This window comes from Gymnoscopelus microlampas (assembly GCF_963454915.1).
Source record: "Gymnoscopelus microlampas genome assembly, chromosome: 22".
Classification (NCBI taxonomy): Eukaryota; Metazoa; Chordata; class Actinopteri; order Myctophiformes; family Myctophidae; genus Gymnoscopelus; species Gymnoscopelus microlampas.
Window position 1 is genome coordinate 6,119,184 of NC_139959.1, and position 4,930 is coordinate 6,124,113.

The following is a 4,930-nucleotide window of genomic DNA, read 5'->3' on the forward strand; positions in this document are numbered from 1 at the left end:
TTCCATTGTTTCCTTTTTGTGGAGTTTGATCAGGTAGGTATGTATTTGCATTTGGGTTGAATGGGGTTGTTTCCTTTGGAGCAGCAGCTCCTTTCTTTGAGTTTGTCCCACTTGACACTCTTGATGAGTTCCTTGGCCCATGGTTTCCAGTACATGGGCCTTTGCATTTGCTGCTGCCAGCTGAGTCTCCATTTCCAGTTGCTCCTTTTGCATGTCACAAACACACAGCAGTCACTAGGGCTGATTAACACATTAACCACCAAGAATGTAGTCCTACGGTCCGTTAAATCCAACTTTTAAGCGCCGAGACCGTAGTCCTACGGTCCGGGTGTTTTTTCGAATTTGTTTTTTTTTCCCTCAATTTTCTAGGGGGACCATTTTCAGTGTAACACCACCGGAAGTCGACCGGAAGTGCGATCGCGTTTTTTGTTTCCCGTCTGCCTCCATTCTAAGTCGTACACTAAAACCCTTGTAAAACCTGTGTAGTTTTTCCTCCTCGCATTTCCCATGTTAACATAAACGGTCAGAACTCAAACATGGCGGCTCCGTTTGACACGCGGTCTGGACGAGTAGACGCAGGGAAATGTGCACGTTGTTTACAAACAGTCCATCGTGCATTCTAAAGGATTTTAACGGGGCCTATGGCGACCTGAAAAAAACAAAAAACAACAATAAAACCTTGGCACTGGTGAGTACATTATGAGATTAGCCCTTGGCAGTGGATGTGTTAAGCTTGATCCAGAACAGAACAGTTAACTTCTCTTTTTTCTTTACACGTCACTAGTCGAATGAAAATAAAATAATAATAAAACATAATAGCACAACCTACTTTGCAGGGACACCCTTTTTGCTTGGGCCAGTTCCACAACAACTGAAAAATATTAAACAAGTGCTGTACTGAATAGCCAGTGAGCTACCAGGGTAAGGTCCAACCAGAGCTACTTCGTTGAACAGATCACAAGTTCAAATTACACAATACTGTACAATACTGTGACACTAAGATCCCCCACAATGGACAGTGAAAGTTCAAGTTAAATCAGTCCTGAGTGCCTGCTGTGTGTCCTCCGCCTCCCCTTCTCGCTGGAGCATGCTTGAGGTGGTCTGCGGCATGCTGCCTTATGAGGTCCTCTGTGGCTTCTGGGTCGAATTTCATGACTGCATCTGCATAGTAGAAAAAGACAATACAAAATGTGCAACGGCAACATGCTGTCCTAGTCCCTATCTGACATAATACACAGCTCGATTGAACTCCTGCCATCTGGTAGGAGGTTCAAGAGCTCAGGGGGAAGCACCAGCCGGTCATCCAACAGCTGTCCCAAACCATCAGAACCCTGAACCCATGCTCGCCATATATTGCCCCCAAAACCAACATCTTGAAAGATGGATAGCACTTTGAATAGTACTGTATCTATATTGCACTTTGAATGCATCAGCACTTTTTACCAATGTCGTCTGCTCTTTACTTTTTAATGTGTGCCTCTTTTTAATGTGCACCATGAGTTGTGGAGAATGGTATTTTGCTCCCCTGTATGCCTAGTGTGTATTGTGGAAGTGACAATAAAACTGATTGATTGTGAGTCTCCATATTGACATGCAAAAATGTGTTGCTTTGTGGCTTTGTGTTAATACAAAGCCATCTCCCTTCCACACCTAACCACCACAGTTATTTAAAATGTTATGATAGCAACGGTAACGGTAGACAGTTGGCATTGTATGTTTTTATGTCAACAGGGAAGGACATGTTTTAGCCAATTACATTTAGATTTGTCCTTGGTCAACATGAAATATGGGCTTACCTTGTATTGCGCTAAAAGTCGCAGTCTTCTCTTTTTCCCCCTTCATGTTCAACTGTGCCATCAGACTGTTACTGAAGAGCCTGAAGAAAAACAAATTATATTTAATAATGTAGTAGGATTAGGATTTATTGTAAAATATGGTATACACCCTTTGTACTACTAATTTTCACTTCATGTTCAACCATTATGTCATTGACATGACATAACAAAGGGTTCAGGTGTTAAGCTAAAACAAAAAGGCAAATTAATGGAAACATGCAGTCAGGCCCTCATCTAGAAGAATTAACCAAATAAGTGTTCAGACATTGAAAACCACAGCGCACCCAAACATCACACAGGGGTTAATTCATAGTGTATGTTGAAACATACCTGTCAAGAACTTTGTGGACACAGTCCTTAACGTCCTTCCCTCCATTACGGGAAAGTTGCAGCACCTGTTGGAATAAGTCCATGAAACTTTCACTGACATATCCCAGAGGAACATAAAAAGTGTGCGAGTGCATCTTATGCTGTTCATTACTTCCAGACTCTTGAAAAGCCTACCAGGGTATTAAAAGCTTGGACATCACTGAGGAGTTGCTCCTCTCTCTGGAAGTCCCCCATGTTCTCCAGTCTCTCAACATGACTGGCCGCTGAAGAGGCAGGTTCTTTAATGAATATTGATATGGTCAGGACTTTCTTCTGGTATACTGAAAAATAAGTAAGTGTACATTAACACAGAGAAATGTTATCTGACATTATAGACACCACACAATGATACAAAACACTGATATAATTGAAGAGCAGTTTTTGTGTCCCGATAGGAGAGGAGACAGAGAGAACAGTAAATGAAGAAAGGAGAGAATGGGCAGAAGAGATAAGGGTTGCAAATTAAGTCCCCCAGTCTTCTTGGTCAGTGTCCTGTCTTCATTGAAATAGCTCAGAACTTACCTTGTGTTGGCAATGGGAATGCCCATGTTGGCCTCTCAGTCACTGCATAGCACCTGTAATAAGAACAAAAGTACATTTTAGAAATTACAAAGTGATATTTTTGCATTAAAACTTTCCAAGACAGATGACTATACATTAGATGAGAAATAATAAATATGTCATATTGTAACAATTAGGGGTGCACGGTACTACTTGCTGAATTGTAAAGGTTTTGATTACTTGGGGCCTTTGGATAACTCACCATGCCTGACCGTGTCCCTGGATCTGTCATGTCTGGACCTGACCGTGTTCCTCGACCCATCACTGCGGTGGGACCTGTCATCATGTCTGGACCTGACAGAGTGCCTCTGAGCTGTTGCTGTACCTGGAGTCGTGGCTGGTCCTGGACCTGATGCTGTGCCGGTATCTGACACTGTGTCTGGAGCCATCACTGTGCCTGATGACTGGAGCCATCACTAAAGACTTAATACTTGGACATAATACTACTACAATACCATGTCACACTGAAAAAGACTACCCCTACTGGTTGGTCTTAGATGTTGACAATCACACATCTCCTCTGATACACATAGTTCAACACATTGAGCCTGTAACTACTTTCTCATTGCTTGTGAATTAGGTATGGTAATGATTTCTTTAGTATGCACAACATGTAACACCTTGTACTGACTGTACTTAAAATGTGTTGGTGCAATGGAGAAAGTGAATACTCACGGGGTGTGGACATTTCTTTGCTCCGAGGTGCTACACTTGCATGTCGGGAGCCTGGAAAAGACAAAGAATGTTCTTAGATACCAAATATTAATTTGTAAACAAAAGGTGACTGCTTAAGTGTGATGCATACTCACTGTGTGTAGACATTTCCCTGTGCCAAGACCCCTCATTATGCTCCAACTCGACAGATATCCACCAGGCCATCCAGGGCTTGATTTTCAGAGTCTGAAACTGATTTCATGTTGTGTGTACCCAATACATCATTATCATATTTCATAAATTGACATCAATACTCAACAAGAATTAACTCATTGAGTGCCACAATCCGTCAAATCCGTCACGTGGCCTGACGCCCAGAGCGCCACAATCCGTCAAATCCGTCATAAAAAAATAAAATAAAAAACGTTTTTTTTTGTTTTTTGTTTTTTTGGGAAAAACATGTTCAGAACCCAAGATATGATGATTTGAAGATTTGCTGCTCCATCCACTCCTTGTTTAACCTATAACTTAAAAAGGCTGTATCTCGCTTCCTAAGCACTTTTTTTTTACAATGAATTTTGGCTGTGGCAATCAGAGCCAAAATTCCATAAACATGAATAAATAAGCTTGGCACTGAATGAGTTAAGTAACATATTGTTGTCCTGGCTGGACTGCAACTTCCTTGGTGCGACAGGAAAGGAGGGCACCTATACGGCTGCAATATAAAGTAAAAATAAACATATCCATATCTAAAATAGACAGCCTTATTAAAGCATTGGATTGTCATTTTTGACATTGGACTTATACATTGATTATAGAAGAAAGTTACCCATAATGCTCGCCTCCCCCGGATCATCATCAGATTCTGTTAAAGTACAAAACGTCATATAAAACATGAAGTTACTTGAGAAACATATGAACTCTACATCAGTCATCATCTTGTCTTTTAACAGGTATCCTCTTCCCTCTTATCACCACATCCACATCCTCCTCTGCTTGGCTGGTCAGGTTGTAGTTGTCACATTCACAAGCTTTAACTAGAAGTTATACAATTCAACTGTAAACATTGATTCAACTATTTGCACTTGAATTATTGAGTAAATGATCCAAAAACAAAACCTGCCTGAAGTCATCTTTATCTTGACTAACTGGAACACCAACCAGTCCTCCTGCGGGTCCTTTCTCATCTTGTAAGTTGTGTTTGTTTGGCATTTGGCCATCTAATGGTTCCCTTACCCCTGTCGATCCAATTATTAGGAATTGTACCCTCTGTCTCCTTTCCATCCTCCAACCACACATCCCTGGCATACATGACCTGAAAAAGACAGCAGAAACATGTTAGTGCAATATCAGAAAATAAATGACGTGAACCATAGTCAATAAATCACCGGGCAAGTGGTCATGTTAGTAGAGGGCAAAGAACTAGAGGGAGGCGGCCGGATTGAAAATGCTACGATTCTCATTAGAAGCAACATGGAGGGATGAGAACAGAAATGACTACATTTGAGTAT

The 4,930-nt window shown here is 41.3% G+C and overlaps 1 long non-coding RNA gene across 1 annotated transcript; it reads right to left on the reverse strand.

Annotated features, from left to right (window-relative positions):
* Positions 1-2,414: 2,414 nt before the first annotated feature.
* LOC311038758 lies at positions 2,415-3,023 on the reverse strand. Its single transcript, XR_014600084.1, has 3 exons — positions 2,968-3,023; positions 2,727-2,779; positions 2,415-2,485 (listed from the first exon to the last, which is right to left on the reverse strand). It is a non-coding gene; the product is annotated as an uncharacterized lncRNA (long non-coding RNA).
* Positions 3,024-4,930: the final 1,907 nt, after the last annotated feature.